Below are 27,134 nucleotides of genomic sequence, written 5' to 3' on the forward strand. Positions count from 1 at the left end.
ATTTTGTTTCGAATCGTGTGGAGTCAAATTGTAGTTTCTTTTTTATGAATGAGTTGGATCACAAATAAATTCTATTTAGTTTACGTTTTGAGCAAATCACAATTCTTATATAGGTTATATCGAGTTCAATCGAATACGTCAAAACGCGTGTTTTCGTATGGTTAACGCATCACACAACGTTTGGACTAATCAATTCAATGTTTGCGATGTTTTCGCGCCGCAACGCGCGCGGTGTTATTGCTAGTTATCTATATAATCATTAATTTAAAAAAAAAATCAAATTCTTAACAGTTAAGTTAAGGATGATTTATTCGTGTTACCCAAGTCATATTTCGTCTACAATACGATATCTTTTTATTATGGCAAATTCAAACTCTTCCGCAAGTAATATACGTGATGCCCAAGTAATTAACAAGTAACAACCCTTTATGTGATGCCCAAGTAATAATTAACAGGTAACAACCCTTTATAAACACAAACACCCATGCAAAAAATAACTCAACACCCATTTCAACATCATAAACCATAATGGCACCCACCACCACCACCCTCGTTGGTCCACCGGAGATCTACCGTTCCCACCAAAACACCACCGTCTCACCACCTTCTTCCACCACCACCATCACTTCCCACCCATTCATCGACGCCATGATCTCCCACTTCAACTCCACTACACTCTCCCCAACTGATCCACCCATGGGTTACACCGAAAACAACTCGGCTACTTATCTATCAACCGGCAACCCATGCCTTGATTTCTTCTTCCATATTGTTCCCGATACTCCGCCACAAATCGTCACCCAACGTTTGCTACAATCATGGCAACACGACCCTTTAAAAACATTAAAACTAGTCTGCAACCTCCGTGGGGTACGAGGTACAGGAAAATCAGATAAAGAAGGGTATTATACCTCGGTTTTATGGCTTCACGAAAACCACCCTAAAACTCTAGTATGCAATCTGGCATGCATGGCGGACTTTGGATACTTTAAGGACTTGCCGGAGATACTTTATCGGCTTCTTGAAGGAGCCGATGTGAGGAAGAAAGCGAAGGAGGAACATTTGAAGCGATCGCGTCATTATCGTAGATATAATGAGTCAAAACGGGTTGGAAGAAGTCGAAGAAGAAGCAGAAAAGAAAAGAAGAGTGTGCCTAGAGAGCAAAGGTTTTGTTGGAGATGAAGAGAGTAGAGATTGAGAAAGTCAACGCTAGTAAGAATAGAAATGAGAAAAGAGTCATGATGGCTACAAAAGCCATTGAAAGGTAATGTTAACCGAGTTTACTATTTATTATTGTTTGATTTATTTATCATTTAGGGGGTGTTTGGCCTAGCTTTTTTTAACAAAGCTTATAGCTTTTTTAGCTTTTTTTTTACAAAATAAGATTCATTTGGTGTTTGTTTTAGCTTTTTAAACTTATGCTTATTAGCTTATATAAGCTAATTTGAATAAGCTTATTTGAACATGGTTTTTAAGCTTATTTGAAGAATGATAGAAAATAAGTTATAAGCTAATCCAAACACTTAAAAAGAGCTTATCAAATAATAGAAAGAGTTAATTACACAAATGGGTCCTGTGGTTTATACCTAATTTCGCCTTTGGGTACTAACTTTATTTTTTAACAGATTTAAGTTCTATGGTTTCAATTTTGTAACACCTTTGGGTACTAACACCAAAATTAGTTAATTAATGACTAAAATACCCTTGCATTTTTTTAAGTTTATCAATGTAACATATTTGGGTACTAACACCTAATTTTATTTAAGTTTAAATCAATTTTACAAAATCTATTTATTTTTTTTATTTTCATATTTTTATTAAATTTCTTATTTAACATAAAATCTACTTGTTACACCAATATTTTTTTAAATAGATTTTTTAAATAAAATCTACTAGCTATATAGTTTTATGTAAATTAAATTTCTTACTAGTTTTAAATAATGTAAACCTTACTCGTTTTCAATTTTGGATATATATGATTGATAATAATAATAATAAATATCTTTCATGTAAAAAAATTAAGCCATTTTTAACTTGTCTTTTGTTCATTTACATTTTATTATTTTAGAAAGATATTTAATTTACATAAAATCTACTAGTTGCACCAGTAAATCTACTAGCTATATAGTTTTATGTAAATTAAATATCTTTTTTACAAAAAAAACGAGTTAAAAAGAGGCTTAAATTTTTTTAGTTTTATCTAAAACACCTAGCTATATAGTTTTATCTAAAATACCTAGCTATATAGTTTTATGTAAATTAAATATCTTTCTAAAATAGTAAAATGTAAATGAAAAAAAAAAACGAGTTAAAAAAAAGGCTTAAATTTTTTACATGAAAGATATTTATTATTATCAATCATTTCAATCCAAAATTGAAAACGAGTAAGGTTTACATTAGTTAAAATGAGTAAGAAATTTAATTTACATAAAACTATATAGCTAGTAGATTTTATTTAAAATATACATTTAAAAAAATACTGGTGTAACAAATAGATTTTATGTTAAATAAGAAATTTAATAAAAATATGAAAAAAAAAATAAATAAATAGAGTTTATGTTAATTAAGAGATATAACAAAAAGATGAAAATAAATAAAATAGATTTTGTAAAATTGATTTAAACTTAAATAAAATTAGGTGTTAGTACCCAAATGTGTTACATTGATAAACTTAAAAAAATGCAAGGGTATTTTAGTCATTAATTAACTAATTTTGGTGTTAGTACTCAAAGGTGTTACAAAATTGAAACCATAGAACCTAAACCTGTTAAAAAATAAAGTTAGTACCCAAAGGCGAAATTAGGTATAAACCACAGGACTCATTTGTGTAATTAACTCTAATAGAAAATAAGCTATAAGCTACTTTAAAATATAAGCATAAGCCAAAAATAAAAGCTAGGCCAAACACCCCCTTAGTTTGTAGTTTATACGTAGTTACGGTTTTCCAATTATTCAAGAAATATTATTCACCAATATCGTTTTGTTTTCAGGTACAGTAGTGACCCGGATTACAAGTTTTTACACGACCGTGTTTCAGCTCTTTTCGCGGAGCTCCTGCGGTCCGACATCAAGTTCTTGGCCAACGGAGAATCGCAGAAAATCAGCCTCGCTGCAAAGTGGTGTCCATCGTTAGATTCATCTTTCGATAGATCCACTTTACTATGCGAAAGCATAGCTAAGAAAGTGTTCCCACGCGAAGAGTTCACTGAATACAACGGCGTAGAAGAGGCTCATTACGCTTACCGTGTTCGCGACAGGCTAAGAAAGCAAGTATTAGTGCCTCTAAGAAAAGCCTTGGAGTTACCAGAGGTGTACATAGGGCAGAATCAATGGCACTTGATCCCATACAATAGGGTAGCTTCAGTAGCTATGAAAAACTACAAAGAGAAGTTCTTAAAGCATGATACATTAAGATTCGAGGAGTATCTAAACAACGTGAAGTCCGGTAAAGCGAAAATAGCCGCGGGTGCGCTCCTTCCACACGAGATCATATCGTGTTTGGAAGACGAAGATGGCGGTCAGGTGGCCGAGCTTCAATGGAATAGAATGGTGGAAGATATGCTAAAGAAAGGGAAGTTAAACAACTGCTTAGCAATATGTGATGTTTCGGGTAGCATGTGTGGGATTCCAATGGAGGTTTGTGTTGCTCTTGGAGTGCTTGTATCCGAATTAAGCGAGGATCCATGGAAAGGGAAGGTGATCACTTTTAGCGAGAACCCGATGCTGGAGACAGTGCAAGGGGATGATCTGAGATCGAAGATCGAATTCGTGAAAACAATGGATTGGGGGATGAACACTGATTTCCAAAAGGTGTTTGATCTGATACTTGAAGTGGCATCTAGTGGAAGATTGAGTGAAGATGAGATGGTAAAGAGGGTATTTGTGTTTAGTGACATGGAGTTTGATCAGGCTTCAGTGAACCCATGGGAGACTGATTATCAAGTGATCAAGAGGAAGTTTATTGAGAAAGGGTATGGAGGCGCGATGCCGGAGATGGTGTTTTGGAACCTGAGAGATTCGGTTGCAACTCCGGTGGCCGGGAAGGAGAATGGAGTGGCGCTTGTTAGCGGGTTTTCGAAGAATTTGATGACATTGTTTATGGAAGATGGAGGGCAGTTGAACCCTGAGAGTGTAATGGATAGTGCCATTTCTGGTGAGGAGTATAAGAAACTGGTGGTGGTTGATTGATGATGAAAAATGTGTGTTATGTTTGTATTTATTGTTTATAAAATATAACATAAGAATTTCAACAACAGTTGTTGCAATATAACTACCATTTCCAGATTTACAAAGAACAGCAAAGATGAGATAAAAAGGACTGATACCATAAATTTCTACAGAAGCAAGTATTACTGGCTGAATTTTGTGACAAAAGACTTCATACTAAAGCAAAGCAAAACAAAACAAAACTCATAAGGCTCAAAACAAATTCCAAAAGTTACTTTTGGAGACAGATTTGGGACATTACAGTTGTAAATAGTCGTTTTTGTAGCAGTGCAAGTATTGTTTCAAGTGCATTAAGCTTAAGTGTTGCATAATAAGTTATAACAAATGTGATACGAGTCTAAAGTGACACTTTCATACAATGCTTTTTCAACAGCATAAGTGTATATCTAGCAAGTTGCTGGACAACACATACTGTGTTCCCGAGTCTCTCGGGGAAGGAAAATGAATTAAGAGAGAAAAAAAAGGAAAAGAAGTGATTTTTTTGGTGTTCCTGAGTTTAATGAAAAGTAAAGCAAAATAGAAGAAATCAAGCATTTTATATGTTTAATTAGAAGGAAAAGAAAAGAACAATTTTACCATTATACCTTTTAAATATAAAATATTTTAATTGGGTATGAAGGTAATTTAGTAATTAATAAGATTTTCTCTCCTAATCTCCGATTTGAGTGGATAAATATACGTACAAATATTTTTCTCTTTTCCCCTCACCTTCTGCCCTTAAAAAATATAGAGAACATGTTTTTTTTTTCATATTTTTATCTCTTTTCTTTCTCCTCCCCTATTAAAAACAGTGTAACAATTCAGAGACAAATCAAACCATAGGAAGAAACTGTCAAATTTTTATAAAACTAGTATTTCGTACAAACGACTTCAGTCCAAAAACACAGTTCTAGATAAAACCCTAACACTAACTAGTTTAATACCCGTCCGTTGGACGGGTTACGCTAAGGTAACAAACAAAGATAATGTATATTGATGGTGTTTTGGTTTGCTTCTCCTTTTCCTCTTTTCCATCTCCTATTTGAAAAAATTACAACGATCTAACTTTTCTTTTTCTTCTTTTCAAACCACTGAAACGCATTCTCAAAACACATTATCCAAACACTACAAAAAATGACATATTAACTTTTAAGAAGTCAAAAACTTAAAAGCAACTCAAAATAAACAATCCCAAACACCCACTTTAGGTGAACACAAGTCTAAACAACATTATAAACAAAAGCACCATTTTTAATTTATAAAAGGAAAACCTACGTGAACAGTGTACAACCACAAACAGTATAAAATAAAACTGATAGAGAGATAAAACATGAAATACTGTCATTTTAATGCAAAAGTAAATGGTAGGCAGCACTGAGGGAAAGTGTTATAAACAATCAAACGTGGTTTATTGCCTCAATTTTTTCGGCTTTTGGATCGTCCTCTTCAACCTCAAAGATAGCCTCTTTTCGACTTGTTGAGTTGATGCATGGTGCCCATTTGTCAAATTTGGTATATTTTTTACATCGTCTACTGAGGCAACCTGATGGTTCACATCAACAACCACCTGAAAGTTAAGTATGAGAGTAAGGAATACAAAGTATAGATATAAAGTTTGTTTACATGTAAAAACAAATACCAATTCTTGATGACTTGTTGCATTGTGGACATCTGATGAATTTAGTGTACATCTAGCATCATCTACCTGGTAACATTTAGAAGAAATGTCAGCGTCGACCTCATGTTCCAAATTATCAACCACCTAAAGTTGTTACACAAATTTGAGTGGAAGGAATATAAAGTATATACACAAAGGTTGTTTAGATGTAAAAACAATTACCGATGACATATTTTCTTCTTGTTGAGTTGTCGTCTGGTCCGCATCTGACAAATTTGGTGTATTTTTGGGATCGTTTCTTAGGGGAGACTGAGAAATGTCATAATCCGATAGACGGGTATTTTAATGTATTAATGGCAAAATTATCTTTCTTTGGATTCTAAACCAAAATAGTTTATGTTTAAGATAAAAGCACAGCTCATTTAACTTGACCCTTTTCATATAACTTTTTAGTTTTATACCCATCCGCTAGTCGGGAAGTTTAATTTCATAACCATCTTTATTTAAATATAAAAGAATAAAAACACAACGAAATTTTATACCCAACATTGAAACATTTAAATACAATCAAAGAATAGAAAAAACTATATACAAAAGAGGGATTAAGGGATTATTGTCGAAAAAAGATATTCAAGAAACTCTATATTAAACTCGATCCACATATTTGGCTATATAGTGATTGGCCCATCCATCACCCGTGTAACAATTTAACCCATATACATGTTTAAATCTGAATTAAGATGAAATTGCGACTTCTGATTAAGAGGTGAAATGCATACGGAATCACTGCAGATTGATGCGGTTGTATAAATGTGTTCCAATTCGGTTGGTGGTACCTACATGCAATTTAATTAGTTTCGTAAAATCATTGATATATATTTCAGTAAGTAATCATGTAAAATGAGAAGGTATGTTTTTATAGTATTATCCCATAATTTTATCTAACATTGGGATATTAGTGAGACAATATTTTGTGAACACATTGACACTTTTTTTTAGAAGGTAAAAAAATTCTTGGCCAAAAAGGTGCCACGAGTCAACACAACGGCCTGGCCCGTATGACCCGTTACCCAACTTACATGACCCGCCTGTGTATGCCACCTATTTTAGCTACAAATGTATGAATGCATAAAACATACCTAGTAACCTTTATACTTGATCAGCTCTTTCAACCGATCCATAACGAACAGGAATCCTTCATTGTCAAAGTAACAAAGATCACCGGTTCTTACTTCTTGGCCATCCATCTGAGTCAATCACTGTATCTAAAACTTCTTCATAATCAGTGGCGGAGCTTGACCAACAGTTTCGGGGGGCAGAAAGTCATGGGACCCAATTTATATATTGTATAAATATTTAGACAATAATTGAGGGATCCTTTAAAATTTTCGACGAGAAATCAAAAATTTTGCACTTTCCATGAGTCAAGCCCATGACCTCCAGGTCTCATACTAATAACCTTACAGTTGCTCCAATGTTTGGCCCATTTAAAATTTTATATTAAAAATATAGAAGTAGATTCTTCTTATTTTTTATCCTCATGGCAGCAAAATCCAAAATAATGACATGCATATCATTTAATTAACTACAATTTGCCACATAGTTGTGATTATTTGTAATTGTGTCTAGTAAATATTAATATAATATATATGAAATAATCAAACATGACAAAAGAATACAAAGCTATTTCAGGACTGTGAGTTTTCTAAATGCAGCCATATAACCACTGGGTGTCAGCCCAGTAGCCAGCCTCACCCACACAAATCGTGGGGACCCGGGTTCTACTCCGGTCGATTACCAAAAAACCTATGGTCCACTCGATGGCTGGGGATTCACCGCCAGTTAGGTATGGGGCTATCGTGCTCGGGAGGGAGAACCCTCCCGCGATCGGGGGTACCGTTCAATTACCCTTTTTTTAAATGCATGCCCATTAGCTAAAATCTGCAACATATATGTAATCACGTACCTGAAATTTATTTAGAAACAGATAAAAACAATATAAACAGACAAATTGCACTATCAACATTAAGAATGAATCAAAAACAAAATTTTGGAAGCAAATACACACCCATGTTCCATCTTTGGTTGAGAATACTTTTGAGTGCAGAACCCTGTCAACGGCGATTCTGGACAAAAGGCATAAGATTATTTTTTATTGCAAGAGGATCTTCACCAACATATCCACTTAGATGTGCTCCCACTAGGTTGACATACAATAACATTATATTTTTCCATCCAGAATCCAAAGGATATGTATATCACAAAAAATATCCTCAATCATGAGTTGGATGGATTATAATGATTAGTTTCATACTTAATACGAATATATAAGGGATTCTACAGAAACACTTAAATATGAAAACACTATTTATTGAAATTAGAATAAGATAGTGAGTTGTAATAAAAGGGGCCATAGATAATAATAAGTTTTGTTGCAATAGGTATGAAAATAATCATTCAAACACAGCTTTATGCATAGAAATGTTTTCAAATATCCCATTTTACATGGAATGGATCATTTCAAGAATATTAAAAGCAATACGAAATGTTTGATACCTTGGTTCGTCCACATGGGTTGGCTGCAGACAAGGGGAATTCTTCTATGCACGGTACCTCCTTTGATGACCATAAAATCCCATCTTGAATTCAAGGGCTAGGTGATACTGTTGTAGATGTAACCTTAACTGTCAAACACATTTAAAAGAACACTAATTTATGTGATTGTGATTAACATTAAAGAACAACAATCAGCTCACTACTCAAATCTCATAAAAAAAATAGCATAACAGAAAAAAAAAACATTTTCATGACAACATTTAGATCCAATGTGATCCCAAATTCTGCAATACAGAGTAACCCCCCCCCCCCAAAAAAAAAAAAAAAAAAAAAAACCTTGAAATCAATTGGAGTACCTTTGTTCGATCTCACAGTTGGGAGGCGGTGGTGTCCTTGAAAAGAAATTGGCAATGATTATCTGGTTATCTCATTTCTAAACATTCAGAATCACACAGATGAAAAGAAAAATTCAACCTAATATGAATTCGAATATACATGATAAAAGCAGATCATTACATCTATAGAGGTGAGATGAGATGAAACTTCAACAATTAGATGTTCTCTCTGCAATTTCATCTTCCAACGCTGCAAACAAAACAAATAAAAATTGAAAATTAACAGTGTTAGGGTTTTAAACGAACGGTAACCGATGATCAGAGTAAAATAGCGATCATTACCGGCTTCATATAGAACTGCCCATGTTGGTTTATTTGTCGCTGGAGAGATGAAAGGAAGGGTTTGTTTGTTTGTTTGGTGATTTGTATTACAACGGAAACCAACCGGAGATTGAACGAAGAAGATGAGAAAATAGGTAAGGGTTTACCAATCGGTTGTTGGTACGGCTCCTCCAATGGATTGTTGATGAAATCGAACTACTCCACTGGCTTGTAAAGTTGGATGTATTTTGAATAGCGGGGAATAATTGAAGAATGTAAATCTGAGAATGGGAATGGAAGGTTTGGGGACGATCTATAAATAACCTACAGGAGGTGCGGTTGTAGTAGCAATGATTTAGGAGGAGAAAAAGGATAGTGGGGTGAACCGACAGAAACAAACTGCCCACAACCCTAGGAACCATACGTGGGAACATGGGGATGAAAGCCAAAGAAACCGAGCGTAACTTCTGTGACAGCGGTTAAAGAAAGAGAGTTTAAACGGACAGGATTTCATTTCAGCAAGATTTAAAGGCTAAGAATGATTTGAGAAGTAACTCCCACTTAATGGGTTCTATATATATATAATTTCAAAGAACACCAACAACAGTTAAAGTGTTTTAGATTAATTTTTTTTAAGTGCTTTAGATGTAGGTTTTAGGGTTATTATCAATACAATCACCAGTCAGAAATCTAACCAAAAATTCAACAACAAACCATCATCAACATTGTGGAGATTGAAAACAATAAAAAAACCTAAAGAGAAGTTGCATAAGTTGATGAGAGATTGAAGACACGAGACTGGTCCAGAGACTTGAAAGATGAAAGAAGCCCAAAATTGTCTTTAGGCTAGAGAGAGAAAGTGAGCGTTAAAAATGCGTGTTTATTATCGATACAGAAGCATCTTCAGCGTTTATACTGACCCATGATCCGATCTGCCCTAATCAGCAGCCCACAAGTCTTCATGTAAAGCCCATTAGCCCACTTAAAGCCCAGCAACACTCACAATAGCCTTCAAGGTAGAGGTGCACAAACCGGTTAATTTTAATAATCGGTTCGGTTAACCGGTTATACCGGTTAATTTGACTTTTTGAATTTAACCGGTTAATGCTTTAACCGGTTATTACTTTAACCAGTTATTTTTTTAACTGGTCCGGTTAATTACTTTAACCGGTTCGGTTAATTAACCGGTTATTTTCAGTTATTAACCGGTTTTTTTGCCTTTTTTTTTTTTGAATTTTTCGGTTATTTTTCGGTTAACCGGTCTATCGGTTAAAAAAACGGTTAAAAAACCGGTTAATAACCGGTTACTATACTAAATACTTATAACCGGTTACTAACCTACGGTTAAAAATAACCACTAATCGGTTATTAACCGGTTACGGTTTCAATTAATAACCGGTTACGGTTAATTAACCGGTTATTTTGTGCACCTCTACTTCAAGGTTTCAATTCCTCGACAAAACAACAAACACAAGTTAATATTCTTCACATACAAAAGCTAATTGAATTATAGAAAAAAAAATATTATTTTTCAACAGAAACAATACTTGAATTTACACCCAATTTGACCAATCAAATGAAAAAGTTTTAGACCTATTGAGTTGTTGTTTATCCAAAAGAGAAATGATTGAGCTTTTATCTCCTCCACAAACTTAGATACCGATGATTGGTTTGTTGTTGAAGATTTTATTATTTTGTGCACGTCATATGAACCAACAAAGTACCTGGATGACTGCTTGCAACAACTTGTTGTTGTTGTCAAGGACGGAGCTTAGTGGAAACCCGGGGGTGCACCCACCCCCGAATTATTTTGCCTACATATTTATACAATATATAAATTGGGTCCCATGAGTTTCCGCCCATCCGGAACTTTTAGTCAAGTTCCGCCACTGGTTGTTGTTGGACCTGGCCGCATTTAAGTCCCATATTCTTGTAGCGTCTAAGCCGTTTTGGAGGGTTTTGATCCACATGTCAGGTTCCTATTTATAGTTGTTTCGCAGAGCTGAAAGCTCCCTCCCAAGAGACGGGAGGTGGTCATTTTTTATAAAAGTTTTGGTCAATGACTAGTTTCGAGATTTTCCCAGTTTATAAAGTCGCTGACAATGAAGAAAATTATACGAATTACAAAGCTAGAAGATTATACAGATAAAGAACCGCAATAAAAAAGTATACATCAACAAGAAAGCGGTTTCTTTACCAAAAAGGGTTATATTACTCTACGTTAAATAAAATGCAACACAAGTCTCATGTTTAACTAAAACTTGATTATGTTGCTGATACGTGCTTGACACGTCAGCCATGTTTTTAAGTAGTTTATGTTTATGCATGTGTGGAAATAAAGGGATGAGTGGGGATGCCCATCTCCCATATTCTACGTAATCTTAGATTCTTAGGAGTAGTAGTTAGTTATTTCATTGTTTTCTTTCCTTGTATTTAAGTGATGTTGCCTTGTGAATGTTATCAGAGAAAAAACAATTCTAGTTCTATCTTAACTTCAATCTAGCCTCTCAATTCTTTCTTTGGCCATTGGTTATAAGCTCTGTACATATCAGTTGCATTATAAAATGGAATCTACTGCATTAAAAAAACAGTTAATGTGGCAGAGTCTTGACTTTTACTATATCAGGCTTTATTTGAACGTTCCACATCAAATTAAATATTATTAAAACTTATTTTCTAGAAAACCGAATTATATTCAAGAGAATATATATTATAATAATGATTTTTGTCATGTTTAGAAAGTCTATATAACGTTTATAGATTAGAGGCAATTTGTCAATTATATAATTCGAGCGACTTTAGTGAGATTTAGAAATATTTGAAATTTGTACGACTTAATGCATATATCTTTAGAAAAAATTTGTACGACTTAATGCATATATTTTCCATGCAATTCTACGAAATTTCTTGTTTGTCTAACATCTAATAATTTAATGATTAATAAAAAAGCCATGTTTATCTCTATGTGAACATATTTCTTCATGTATAGCGACGGAAGTCGGCAACGATAATGACGACAAACAAAACAAGTGAAGTGTGTGTGTGTGTCTGTTTTCTATTTGTGTACGTAAGTTGGAAAGGGGCAACAACTGGCATATGAGAGGCGAAAGGGATATATTGATTATTTAATTTGAATTTTATTTAATATTATATTATTGTTATTTTTATTTTTTGTATTATTTTCTTATTGATGTCGGTGGCTTGTCTCATAAGTCATACAGATGGTCCGTATCTCCGCAAGTGGTGTCGTTGACAGTCGACGAGCTGTGGTGGCGTCAGTTCTCCAACTTTAATCGGCCACGTGATAAATGTGTGATATAGAAATCTTAGGGGGCATTTGGTTAGGATGAATTAAATAGAATTTAAGGGAATTGAAATTTGAATTCCATCTCTTAGAGCATTCATATTCTATCTATCAAAATATGTGAGGAGGGGTTTTTATATTATAAAGGGTATAAAAAGTGGTTGTGAGTGGAGGAGAGAGAAAATCTGTATATTTGAGGGGACACTGTTCACCCACTATAATTTTTTTAATATATATTGAAAGTGATTGTGAGTGAAGGAGAGAGAAAAATGTAATGATAATATTATTTAATTGAAAAGGAGAGAGAAAAGTATTTGTTTTTAGTGAAAATATATTGATATAGGAGTTGTTTTTTAGTGGAATGTATATATATTTTGATGGATTGGATGTGAATGCTCTTAAGATGTTTGTTCACAGAATTTGATAGAATTGGAATTCCAATTCCAATCTTCATGTGTTTGGTTGACAATGTAATTGGAATTGAAATTAGGCATGAATTCCTTCAAATTCCTTTAACTAAAGGAATTCAAAATCATTCCTATATGTGAAGGAATTAAATGTAAATTCATTGGAATCTTTGACCATTTCGACCCGCACCGTTTCAACCCGTACCGTTTCGACCCGTATTGGTTTCGATCCGAACTTCGACCCGTACCGTTTCGACGCGAACGGTTTCGACCCGTAACATTTCGACGCGAACGATATCGACCCATACCATTTCGAATCGAACCGTTTCGACGCGAACCGTTTCGACCCGTACCGTTTCGACGCGAACCATTTCACCGCGTAACGTTTCGAATCGAACGGTTTTGACCCGTACCGTTTTGACCCATACCGTTTCGACCCTAACAGGTGGTTTTGGGTGTCGGGTGATGGATTCCAATTCATTTGACAACCAAGCACAACAAAAATGAATTGAGATTCCAATTCCAACAACTTCCAATTCCAATTGGAATGTTTAAATTCCAAATCCAATTCTTTCAAATTCAAATTCCTATACAAATTCCAATTCCTATTCCAAATCATTCCGCGAACCAAACGCCCCCTTAGGGTGTATGGGGTGGAAGCGGCAAGGGGTACGGCAAGCCGCCATCAATTTTAGCCGCGTGGGGAGGACATGAATCGGGGACTGTATGCCGCATGCAGGGAGATGGAGGGTGGGTTCAATATGACCGTTGGGAGCAGTTTTTGACATATGTACAGCAAGTTCTGCAGACACAAATCCACCACTACATGCACACCAAAATTACATGAAGCACTACCACCCCACATGATGCAGGTTAAAACCACACCAAACTTCCCAACCCAAACCTCCCTGTTTAGATTTAGCCTTGACCCAGTTGAAACTTAAAGTCTTGACATCACCTGCAATCTTCTGGACCGACCATCTATCTTGATTAAATACCGCCTCGTTACGTGCTTTCCAGATACACCATATTGCCGTGAGGCATACCGCATGGACAGTTTTCTTCGCCTTTGTCGATCCACCCACGTACTTGTGCAAATCTAGAATATTTCCTAACCCAAATGCAAAGATAGGCTGCACTTTGCACCAAAGAGACACCATGTGCCATAAAGCTTGAGCGAGCCCACATGTCACAAAAAGATGCTCAGCCGACTCATCTGCATCTCCGCACATCGGACACAAAACTACCCCACATTTATATTTCTTCTTCTCAGTCCACAACGCGTCGGAATCCTTTCAATTTCTGCCCTCCATGCTAGAATTTCCACCTTTTTTGGAACCCAGTTATTTCGCATAACAAGGTACGAAGACTGAGAATAACGGTGTTCTATAATCCCACCTTTAATGCTACGAGTCGAAAACGAGCCTGATCCATCCAACATCCACCTCCAACTATCTGGCCTACCTGCTAATTCTGGGTGCCCCAACAGTCTGATTAACTGCTGGTATTCTCTAGACTCCACCCCATCCATAAGATGCCTTTTCCACTCCCAAGCCAATCCGTTAAACCTCTGTTTACACGTTCCTTAACGACCGCGTACTTATTTTTCTCCAGCCCAAATAATGCTGGAAACCGCCTAGCCTGTCACACCCCGATATTTCCACATATTACCTGTGGGCCCGGGTGTAACAACTATCAATAAAACCGGTAATTAGGATAATAATCATTCAAAAAGAAAACCCTAGTTAAGACACCCAAGTAATTTGGCATAAACCCTGAAATTTCCGGAACAATCAGAATCAGGATCAGGGCCCCTAAAACTCGAGGGGGGCAAACCCTAATTGATAATTATCCTAATTAAAACGTTGCTTTGTTTCAATTGGCTGAAAACTTGAGTCATCCAGGCTACAACCGCACTCAGCTAGGCTAGGAAATAGGTTGCGTCCTTTACGGACCGTAAAGGTTGGTCCTTACGGACCGTAAGCAGACCAGGTTCCCTTACGGACCGTAAGGGGTTAGTCATACGGTCCGTAAGCCAATCGAAATTTTAGCTATAAATAGCCGACCTTGGCATTAGAATTTTGATGTTAAAGTGTCGATCAGATACTGTCTGTACGTCGTGTTATACTCCGATCAGTTCACCACACACACACGATCACGAAACACTGCCGCAATCAGGGTAATACCTCGATCGCTATTACGATTCAACGTCCGATCGATTATAACTATCCAACGATAATCCGGGTGCTGCTCAATTGAGCTTGTACTTTGATTATTCGTCGTGATTTCGACTTGAATATTTGAGTGCACTGATTGAATTATCGAGTATTGCACTGATTAATCGTTGTGAGGGTTTAATCTCGTGAATTGACGTAAATGTTGTATTAGTTACTAACCTGCCTGTGTGTGCACTGTGTTAAACTAGGTGTAATCAAGGCTAATCAGTAGGCTTATCTATTTGCTCGTTAATCTGCAATGTGAGTCATTCTTTTTTTTAACTGTTTTCTCACAGTTTGTGAGTAAGTATTACAAAACTTCAAGTTATTTTCAAAGGTTATAATTACAGGGATTAAGTCTTTGTAATCACCAAATTACAGCTGGTATGTGGGTTATTGTGCACATTACTATTTTTATTACTCTAGGTGAGTGAGTCGTCACTACTAGGGCGACGGGACCCAATAGTGGTATGACCACAGTCACAGATCTGGTCGAGTGACAAATACCCATTCTTGATAATTGGTTGATAGAAACATTGTAATTCCCCTTAATACTGTAATTTATAACTAACGGGTCGTTTTAGAAAAACCGAATGATTCACTCAGTATTTCCCCGCTGACAAAACCTTTTTCAAACATGTTTCAGGTGATCTGTGTGATCCAGGAAAAGTGCAGTAAAGCACTACAAGCTCAAGGAAGTGGCTCAGTATCAATGAATCAATAAAATATGTTTTGAAAAATAAAGATTTCTGTGTGAAATCAACTTATTGTAAATTATGGGATTTATCCCTTAAACTTTGTGTAATATATTAAACGAGCTTTTTACGGTGAAAAGATCCTGTAATAAAAGACTTCCGCTGTCACATAAATTAAATACCACGGGTACCACGGGAACTGCCTCGCGGCCCCCGACTCCGTCCAGGGTGGGTCGGGGAGCCGTGACACCGGCGGGGAGTATCGTGACGTAGTTGATATCATCATTGTCAATACACACAATAATATAGCACAGCGGAAGGTTTGGTGAATAAACTATTACAAACCATAATGTCTGAGTGTTCGAGTTTAAGAATATACAGACTGGAATGTAATAAGATCCACAAGCGGATCATAAAAGTACAAAGAAACAAAAACAACAGACTTCAGGTATCTTATGGATTTGCAAGATCCTCTATTGACACCTAATAGCTCCAGCCTATTACGAGAGGTACCTGTCAATCAGTCTTTAAGAAAATACGTCAGTTTACACTGGTAAATACAATTAACTGACTCTTTTGAAAACATTTATGAAAATTGATTTAAGTGCACGTGGCACAAATCATTTATAACTTGGGATAATTATTTAAAGATAATCTTGTATACTGATTTATATGTTTGTCATACAATTGGGGCCGGTTGGAAGCCGATCGTGATTAACCGACTCACCACTTATAGAACCCACAAAGGAGTTATCCCCAACATGTGGGTTTATATTTTAGCATTTGCATCTGTCAGGTGTATGCCTACACCCCGTGCATAGGTCGTGGCCATTTTCAAATGAAATGACCCGAGGATATCCAGGACACGGTCGAATTAACCCCCAATGTTCATGTTATCAAACAAAACAGATTAAAACATGTTATGCAATTTATTAATCACAATCCGATTAAATGATTTCATACCACTTACTAGTAATCACGTTTATATGTTAAAACCAAGGTTGATTCACTACTTATAATTTTCAAAGTATTGATCTCTCTCATTTCCTAGAGAAACTTAACCCTTATTCTTGTAAAATGCCTAAGAACAACTTAGAGACATTGAAACAAAATATTATTGACTCACTCGTTAAGTGTTAAACATAGTCAATGTTGCTACAACACATATAAGACCAAGGATAGTGGTTAGACTGGCTAGGCAAAAGGGTTCAAGGGTTCCAATTTGCCTAACGCATGTCGTGGGGTCCCTCCACGTATGTAATACGTAGGGTTGGATTACTTTACTATTGATTGCTTTGAATTCTGGATTGAAGGATATTCAACCCAGAATGTTTGAATGCAATGTGATAGTGTTGGAGTGAGTGAAGAATAGAACAAGTGAAGCACAAGTTCAAGAGAGAGGGAGTGAGATTTCTGAAAGTTGTTAGCTGAATGACAAAGTAGTGTCATTTATAGGGAAGGAGCCAACTATAAGGAGAAACCTTTGAACAATGATCCAATTTAGTATTGGAGGGCTTGCCCTTTTTGGTAGGTTGAAGGCTTCGGACTTGCGGGTAAAAGAATGTCTCTTCCCACATGCTCTTTTGCGGCTGAGTGGGAGAGATCACACGTAAAGTGTGATGTGACTTGATACTGTTTCATGTTTTTTGTTGTTCACTACAGCTGGTTGACTCCGAACCCTTTTACCTTTCAACCCTTTAAGCTATATTGCACTTTCAACCAGTTTATTAAGCTTGAGCTACCCACGTCAGCAGTCAACAAATTTAAATTATGCTTGATTGTTCTTTTAGCAGTTATAATTTGAAGAATTATTGATTTATTTCAAGTGTCTTGTAATAACTTATTTATCCTTAAACATAATATGAAGTAACTCTATACGCAAATTAACTACCCTTGCCACGACTAATCAACTAGCGTCATGTCAAATTCTTTACAAAGTACCATTGCACTACAAAACACTGGCGGCGTCCTACCCTAATTATCCTTGAACTATGAATCTCACTCTTTTACTCCACCGACTAATCACACATACCCTTCAAACATCCCAACCCTCAACCCATAACCCTTACGGCTTCCTCTACCCGCACAACTCACTCTCAACCCTTACCCTTAGGGGGTGGCGGCGGGGAGGGTTGGAACCCTCTACCCTTGAGGTGCCCCGCCCCCTTGGTGAGAGAAGAAAATTCTGTTTTCTCAATTTTATGAGTTTACCGATCGAAGACAACCATATCTATATATATAATAAACAAATAAAGTGTGGGACACGTGTCCTCTTCTTGTGCAACCATTTTGATGTTTTGGCGGGAAAATGAGGGAAAACACTTATTTAGGCATTTGGATCCCGCACTGGGTATCCATACCCGTATTTTTGACCAGAGTATATAATGAATGATAAAACCCTAGATCTTAATCACTCATTTTTCACACCGTTATCCCCAAAGGCCAAAACCAAGATTTCCAGTGTAGCTCATACCTTCTTGATTCATGAACCTCTTAAGCAACTAAATAACCCTAATTTTCATAGTCCAAGCTTGCATCTTGGATCTCTAATCGCCACGATCGCAATCTTGGTTTTTTGACTGTAACCGCCACGTTTTACAAACCCTAGATATCAACACAGGTGCTTCTTCTTCTTTCTTCATTAATTGTTATTCTAACACTTCATTTTCATTTTGATTTTTAAGATTTCATTGATTTTAGATATCAATGTTTCTTCATTTTTTTCTAGATTCAGCATTTGTTTGAAGGTTTATCCGACCCGTTGATTTTCTCTCACATCTTAGTTCTTCCAGGTATGTTGATTGTGTATTTGATATGGATTTTATACCTTTATTCGATTCTTCTTGCTCTCAAACCCTAGATTGTATCTTCCCCTTCATGTTTCCTAAATGTGAGTTTTTCTTCTTTTTTTCAATCAAACCCTAATTTCTAATCGCCTCCTGCATGTACTCTAGCCGTTTTACTCTTGGATCGAAGAAAAATTGGAAAATGTTTCAGTCATGCCAAATCGACAAGGAGCTAATTGGTAGAATAGTGGGCTAATTGAATCCATGAAGCTTACACTGTAAGTTTGTAACTAAATGGTTTCTAACTTTTGATTGTAAACAAACAATTGGTTGTATGAATTGTAGCTTAGGGTTTCGTTTTAAGACGATACAACAATAAACATTGTTGATAATCGATTTTATTGAACATAATTATCACTTTGGAATATGGATTTTGTTGTTAGGGTTTCAGATGATGTCGATTAATCAGTTTAGGTTCCTTTATATTAGATTGTATTAAAATGTGAATATTATGTTATACAGTTGCCATTTTTCTTTTGTGGGATTGTTTAAGATATGAAATTAGGTACTTGATATTGTTGAAAGAAATGCAAACGTAGATGAAATATATAAAAGACTTGGTGAGCTCTTGATGTTAAGGACTTGATAAGTATAATGACAAAAATTACATAACTAGAAAAATTATCGATGAAAGTTCTTTAAAATATTGACATGCTTGCTGACACGATTTTTACATAATTGTAGAACTGGCACAATCGACGGTACGATGGTACATGGAAGGATGTAGGTGTTCTTCGATTAACAATCAGGTTTGATGTCTACCCTCACGTCTTTGTCAATTAAAGTTTGATTAGTCTTTTTACTAATTGAATTCATGAATATGTCACATTCGTCATCCGTTAGGTTTTGTATGGTGATGTTGTTTCGCATGGAATCTGTAAACCTGATTATTAAAGGTGTTTATGTGATGCGATTGAAGAATGGTTTAGGTAGGATGTGTTGAAGTATTTGTAAATCTGATTACCACAGGTGTTTATGATGTTGTTTCATTTGAATTCTTGAATATCTCACATTCAGTCATTGCTTTTTTTGCATTGGTGTCGGCTGTTTAGTTTTTGGGTCTAGAAAACTTGGTTTGAAATCATTTTTCACAGTTTCGTTTTCCGTAGCAGGTTCTTAGCTTGATCATATCTTGTGATTTACGGTAACATTATTGCTTGGCTAATTATTCCTCCTCTTCAATCATCGCCACCACAAACGTAGCTTCAAAAGATTGTCTTCAAGTAAGTTTATGGTTCCAATTTGTAGTTACGAACGCTTGATTTTGTAATTTTCATCTTCACCTTTAAAAATCTTGGTTTAATTGATGTTAGGTTATGTGTAGACTAGAGTTAAAACAACAAACTTGAAGATGTAGACGAATTGTTTATACAAAATTTCTTTCAAAGAAGCACTTAAAATTAAATAAGGTTGGATTTGCTTCGGAGGTTGTTGACGTGGTAAACAACTCTGACCCACGAAAATTAGGCGGGTTTGCTGTGAAATTGATTTTTCATGTGTGTATTGTTTTCCTTTTACTTGAGGTGTATTTGATTCATATAACATTATCAGTTTTTCTATCAAAGTTTACAATCAAATTGATTTTTTACAGATGGTTTTGATGTATTATCTCTTAACAAACCAGTAAGGAAGCGACTGTGTTTCCATGGACTGATGTGTTTTAGAAAAGTCCAAGTTCATAGCCACCATGGCACCAGGAAAAAAATATAAAACAATTTTGCTGAAAAAGTTAGTTTTGTTAATAAACCATGAAATAAATTGGCAAAAAAGACCTTTATACCCTCTGTTAAATTTGCTTGATCTGAAATATATTTTGTTCTTATCACACTAAGGGCTCTTTTGGTACATGATTGTTGCGATCCTTGATTTTTCTTTATTATTGTCTCTGTAATCACGATAGTACATCATTGGCAGTGGTTTCGTTGTTCATTATAGGTTGCACAGGATTTGTCATGTTCCTTCATGCCACCAATTTCATGTTCCACCCTTTCGCTCATCAAATTGCTATTCAATTTCTCAGGTTTACAGTTATTCCCTACTCTTTTCCTTTTTAATCCAATCAAATTGAATGTTTAATTTTTATTGGTGAATGTTTATTAAAGTTTATTGACTAATTTTGAACTCATGTGACTATTCATTGGAAATTCGGAACTGAGCATGTATGAAGTTTAAGAATATAACTAGATGAAAATCAGATCTTAGATAAAGGCTCTTTTTAACAGTCCTTTTAGTCATGTTTTGTTTTGTTTTTTTTTACCGTGAAAACGAATCTTTATTGCCACTAAAAAATCCATCCTTAGCAAGAAACTATGGGGTATCCCATTTGGTCACATCAAGTACTCATTTCATATGCTAAATATGATGTTATTAGAGTGCACATTAGTTGCTCGATAAAATGCCTAAATGATGTTTGATCCTAACCCTAAACATGTTATGCAACTTTAATGAGATATAGTGTGATACATAATATATATGCAGTTTTCAGATAATTGGTCAACAATTCTATATATATACATCTGTATTTCTAAAGATGTATTTGGGTTAAAGCTGATGTAATCTCATTAAATAGGTACATGAGATGAGAATATTTCTTGGTGTTATCATCTCTTTGTAATACTGAATTGGTGATGAATTCAAAAAGTTGAGAAGGGTAGGCGTGTATATGTTTAATAGGGGTAGAAGAAGGATTGGGGATAGAATACGAAGGTGCTAACAAGGTTAGAATTTCATGCTTTTCTTCATTTCCACAAAAGAAATAACTAGAGGTGGTAAAATGGGCGGGCCGACATGATATCTTTGTGTATTTTTATCTCACTGTACATTTTTTTTTGGCTAGATAACCAAGGGTTTATTGGACAAGTATGGACCTGGAAGGGTTGTTGATACCCCTATTACCGAGGTTCGGAAGTTATTCTATTCAGTTTCACTGTTTTACTATATATATATACACCTTTTTACAGCTTCTTTGTCTGAAAATACTTATTCATATTTTCAGGCTGGGTTTGCCGGTATTGGAGTTGGTTCTGCATATCATGGTCTGAAGCCAATGATAGAGTTTATGACTTTCAACTTCTTTATGCAGGTTACATCATCTACATATTACTAGCGTCTATTTCAATGTATGTGTTTGATTGTTTTAACAATCTGCTGGTAATGTTTTGCAGGCGATTGAACATGTTATCAACTCTGCAGCAAAGTCAAACTACATGTCTGCTGGGCAGATTAATGTACCCATTGTTTTTAGAGGACCAAATGGGCCCGCTGCGGGTGTTGGTGCTCAACATTCCCAGGTTTGTTTGTTTTTTTATTGACTCTCTGACTATTTTTTTCATGATTTCTCATATCTTCCATGTTTGGTCCTGACATGGGTTGGACCATTTAACTGACGATGGCTGTGGTGGTGGCAATGTGATTGACGGTGGCTGCAGTGGTGGCGATGGTTGAAGGTGGTGGCGTTGGTTGACGGTGGCTGTGGTGTTGGCATTAGTTGATGATGGTGGCGTTGGTTGACGATAGCTAAGGTGGTGGCTTCGGTTGATGGTGGTTGTTGCAGAAGCGATGGTTGGTTCTAGGTACGTTGTTGGGGATGGCTCTGGTGGTGACGAGTGTGGGCAGTCATAAGCAATTGACAATACGACCCATAAGTTGTTTTCCCACAACCCATCCTAACCCGTGGGAGTCTTCTATCCTACGAAATTTGATCCATGACAACCCATTCATACTTTTTTGATGCCCAACATGCTAAAATGATGGTCCGGAAAAAACCCAAAACTAGGTATGTGGTTAACTTTGTCGGGCCTAATCCTGACATGTAATTTGAACAATCAACCAAATAAGGTATGGCTGGGTAACGATTCACATGTTCCGGTCGAAACACGTTCTGGCCAAAATGGGGTTCAGTCATAGTGGGTTGTTTTAATGAAGTATCAGTTTTGTTTGGGTCAAAATGGGTCCCAGAATTATTATTTAGGTGTTGTATGGGGGACTATTTGTTTGTTAACCCGTTGACTTCCGAAAGTCAACTCATGTTAGTTTATAGAAATTACTACATAGTAACTTAACATGCATTTTCATGACTGGTTGATTTCATAGGTTTCATGAAGTACGCATCCGTTGCTGCACATACCGATAATAGACTCTCTGTTGCTGTCATAAGGGTTAGTCGCTACACTTTTGATTGCTATCTATATAATTTTAGGTGTTAAAATGGGCGACCTAAGCTTTTTTTTGGACGATTTGAGTTGACTCAAAACACATTTTGTTAAAAAAAGGTTAAAATTTTGTATTAAATAGTTGATGTGTTTTGTTAAACCAGCTAACCGCATGAAACCAGTAAATGTAGGTTCTTTTATAGCGGTTTTTGATTGGAGCATATGTGTTACATGCCCGAAAAGGGAACAAATTAACCCATTCGAATAGGTCACATGGGTAAAATAAGTTATCCTAAGCATGATTGTTAAAAACTGTATATCAGGGTGTTTGGATATTTAGACAGTTGATTTCAAGTCCCAATAATAAGTTTTTAATGTTTTGAACTGTTAATAAACAACTTCTGTTTCAGATTGATTAGGGCTCAGATAAGCGGTTTAGGATAGTGATTTTCACAACTCATACACCTTTTCACCTACTAATTTTAGTTTGTTTTTTTTTTCAAATACAGTTGTTGTGACGTAAGAGGGTAACTAACAATTTTATTACAACTCCCAATGCATACATCTTTAATGGATGTCGGAACGTGTTTAGACTGTATTGAAAAGGAAATGCGTTAGCCTTCAAGGTATGTACGGAACCATTTCAGTGATTTTGTCCAACTTTTATCATGCTATAACTGAACATGTATTATCAATTTAAAAATCATGTTACAATTCATGAACAAGTTTAGAATTCTCAAGAAATGTAAGGTTTATGTAATACAAAGTTAGAAAGTAAGTGCACCATACCACCCATTTTGATCCTAAAATGTTTCCATGTGTGTAGGGCTGTTCATTTTTATCTGAAACCCGAAACCCGACCCGAAGTTGAAGCCACCCGAACCCGAAGTAGAGAATACCCAAAAAACCCGAACCCGAATAACCCGAACCCGACCAACCCGAACCTTAAATGGGTTGGTTATCGGGTCACTTTTTCCCAACCAAAAACCCGAAAAACCCGACCCGAAAAACCTGAAATCTGAAACCCGAAAAAAACACCGAACATTTAATGTCTTTTTTCGGTATATGTGTCTTGGTTTATAGTTTTTGGTATCTAAAACATTATGTTTTAGGACCTCTGAGTATTATCATGTCATATTGTCAAATATTTTTTTAATTTTGATAATATTTTTTAAGTACAATGATGAATTTTAGTTATATATTGCAAAAAAAAAAACATTTTTTAATATTACATCTAAACCCAAAAACCGAACAACCCGACCCGAACTAGCCCGAACCCGATCAACCCAAGATTTGAATGGTTTGGTTATCGGGTCACTTTTCCTAGCAAAAAACCCGAACAACCCGACCCGAAAAACCCGAGAAAAAAACCCGAAGAACACCCCTACATCTAGACATTAACCATTGCGTGAAGCCTTACTACAGACCGGTCATGTGTTGCATATTTATTTTGTAATATGGATTTTGTAAAGACTTGGTATCTCAGTCATTTGAGTGTTGTTTGCTATGTTATTTTTATCGTATAACCTGTTCAGTGACACTAATCGTTACATGTATTTCAGGTTCTCTAAACCTGGTAAAAAAAACTGTACTATAGTGTTCTGGAGGGTGCTGTAAGTCTGTCAGGAATTGCTCGCATAATTACCTAGATGTTGACATTTGAAATTGGACACTTCTAACATGATGAACGGCATGCATCGCGGGTTAGTTCCGATATTTCTCCTTGGGTCACACTTCTTGATTCCTTTCTTTAAAAAAACAAATTATGTTTGGTTGAGCAATATTAATTAATCAAAGTTGGTCTTTTTGATCCAGTGGTGTTTTCAAGAAGTCAAATGGTACAACAAAACTAATTATAACTATAAGAGTAAACTGCCATTTTGGTCCCTGTGGTTTGGCCAGTTTTACCACTTTAGTCCAAATCTCAAACTTATTACATCTGGGTCCCTGTGGTTTGCATTTTGTTGCCATTTTAGTCCAAAAGTGAAATTTCACCAGAATCCCCAATTTCAATCCCCCTGTTTTGTCCTTATCTTTAGGGGCAAAATGGTCATTTATGAATTATTATAAAAAATTATTAATTAAATTAAAATAAATAATCCCTTTATCATTTCCTAATAAAAGATCATGTTCTTCACACCCATACCAGATCTGTAGTGCCACCACCATCACTCCTCTCCCCTCTTTCTATCCTAGCCACCACTCATCCACCCGCACCCACAGGAGATCGGCACATCTCCTCCCAAAAAGCCCTAATTACTACCGATAATCAACAACAAAAAGTCGCCTATTCATCCAAACAAGCAACAAACAAACTCATTCACACCACAAATCAACACATATACATCTAGAGAGAGACAATTATAGAGAGAGAAATAAACCGAAGGAGATGGCGAGAGAGAGTTAGTTATCCGATTGAATGTGAAAAATTGAAGAGAGGCAGGAAGATTGCCATGTTTCGACTTCCCTAACGCAACAAGATGAGCATTTTCCGGCCGACGGATCCACGTGGCACAAGTAACCGTCCCTTGCTCCGCCGTTACACCGCCGTCCATTGGATATTAGAGGGTTTGGGGGTGTTTTGTTTAATTTTGGGGGTAGTTTAAAAAGCTGTTTGTTTGTGTTCTCTGTTCTAATGAAATAGTCAACCATATAAATCCATCGTCAGACGAAATCAGATCAAACAATTTCACCGTTGAAACCACAGACGAGTGAAGCTGGAAGATGACGTCATGGAGGGTGACGTGGCGGTGGTGCGTGAGGTTGGGGACGAAGTTAAAACCCTAGAAAACCAGAAATCGTTTCTATTAGAGCCGATGAATTGTCTGAAGTGAGTTTTATCAATTCACCTTGTATACCTTTTTTTGTATTAGAGTAAACTGCCATTTCTGTCTCTTCAAACAACCTCCTTCACCTGCTCAGATTTGACGGTAATGGAGGTTGTGGTGAATAATAAAGGTTGTGGTGAAGGTGTGTTGATGGAGGTTGTACTGACGGTAATGACTCAGATCTGCCGGTTTTGACGATGTTCTTGTTTTTGGAGAAGGTGATCGGACGGAGATGATGGTGGTGCGCCGTGAGAGATGGTGGTTCATATCTGCCGGTTTTGATGATCTTGATTTTCTGGGTTTTGATAATGTTCTAAGATGATGTTCTTGATCTGGGTTTTATTGCAAAAAAAATAAAATTTAAAAAATGACCAAAATGTCCCTGCACTAAAGGACAAAATAATCAGTTTTCAACTCTCAAAATAGAGGGTTTTTGGATTTTGGACTAAAATGGCAACAAAATGCAAACCACAGGGACCCAGATGTAATAAGTTTGAGATTTGAACTAAAGTGGCAAAACTGGCCAAACCATAGGGACCAAAATGACAGTTTACTCTAACTATAATTATGGGAATTGGTGTTGGATATTTCATAGGTGTTTCTTTTCCATCCGTTTTTATTACCAAGGTAACTTGCAAATCTTGGATATACTTTTACAGTTTTACTACAAGAAAAACCATCTATTTGATTTTTTGTTACTGCAATATTTTCAGGTTATTTTACCGTCAAGCATTTATTCACCTTTTGATATGACAATGCACGAGGATCGATCTAAAGCTCTTGAACGCAATTTCCATGAAAATCTTGGTTCGGGTAATACACCCAAAACACCTAAGATATATTTTCTTAGTATATGTATCAACCTGATTAACATGCATGTATCCAATACCATGTTGTTTATTTATGCTTATTGAAGTGCCACCTCATTGTACTAGCATCAATTTTTATTCGTAATCATAGTAAATTTCCATGCTAACCCGTTAGATTTTTTACCCGAGTAGTATGTAGAATCTTCAATCTGTTTGGCAAATGAAGCGGGTCAGGTAAGGTAGGGCTGGGTAACGACTCACATGTTCTGGTCGAAACATGTTCTGGCCAAAATGGGGTTCAGTCATAGTGGGTTGTTTTAATGAAGTATCAGTTTTTTTTTTTTTGGGTCAAAATGGGTTCCAAAATTATTATTTAGGTGCTTTTGTATGGGAGACTATTTGTTTGTTGACCCGTTGACTTCTGAAAGTCAACTCATGTTATTTTATATAAATTACTACACAGTAACTCAACATGCATTTTCATGACATCATGTGTGCTACGGTTGATTTCATGAAGTGCACATCCGTTGCTGCACATACCGATAAAAGACTCTTTGTTCCTGTCATAAGGGTTAGTCGCTACACTTTTGATTGCTATCTCTATATAATTTTCCATTTGTGGTCAAGCAGTTTTGCACCATTATAAATCCATCCCAAGCTGACATTCTAGCACTTGGAATTGGTGAGTAGATGAATAAGTGCATTTCAAATCAAGTAGAGCCAATCCAATAATGGGTTGGAGTAGGCAAGTAGAGACAATGGGTTGGAATAAGCAAGCCAAAAGTAGGTTAAATTCTTGACGTTTAGAATATGTGTTTATAGTCTGATGGTTCAAGTGCGGA

The 27,134-nt window shown here is 36.0% G+C and overlaps 2 long non-coding RNA genes and 1 pseudogene across 8 annotated transcripts; 2 read left to right on the top strand and 1 right to left on the bottom strand.

Moving 5' to 3' along the window:
• The first annotated feature begins 484 nt into the window (after positions 1-484).
• Positions 485-4,339, top strand: LOC110865176 (annotated as a pseudogene).
• A 1,097-nt stretch (positions 4,340-5,436) lies between these two features.
• On the bottom strand, positions 5,437-9,587 carry LOC110865177. Of its 7 annotated transcripts, none has more exons than XR_002550431.2 (9): positions 9,058-9,585; positions 8,897-8,965; positions 8,737-8,798; positions 8,381-8,508; positions 7,893-8,024; positions 6,964-7,790; positions 6,047-6,660; positions 5,846-5,911; positions 5,437-5,773 (listed from the first exon to the last, which is right to left on the bottom strand). It is a non-coding gene; the product is annotated as an uncharacterized LOC110865177 (long non-coding RNA). The 7 variants fall into 7 exon arrangements; XR_004860486.1 differs by having other exon boundaries at positions 7,893-7,950; positions 9,058-9,584; XR_004860487.1 differs by having other exon boundaries at positions 5,437-5,749; positions 5,846-5,968; positions 6,964-8,024; positions 9,058-9,587.
• An 8,800-nt stretch (positions 9,588-18,387) lies between these two features.
• On the top strand, positions 18,388-19,219 carry LOC110863913. Its single transcript, XR_002549464.2, has 3 exons — positions 18,388-18,450; positions 18,613-18,722; positions 19,189-19,219. It is a non-coding gene; the product is annotated as an uncharacterized LOC110863913 (long non-coding RNA).
• Positions 19,220-27,134: the final 7,915 nt, after the last annotated feature.

Source organism: Helianthus annuus, chromosome 6 (assembly GCF_002127325.2).
Source record: "Helianthus annuus cultivar XRQ/B chromosome 6, HanXRQr2.0-SUNRISE, whole genome shotgun sequence".
In the NCBI taxonomy this organism is placed as follows: Eukaryota; Viridiplantae; Streptophyta; class Magnoliopsida; order Asterales; family Asteraceae; genus Helianthus; species Helianthus annuus.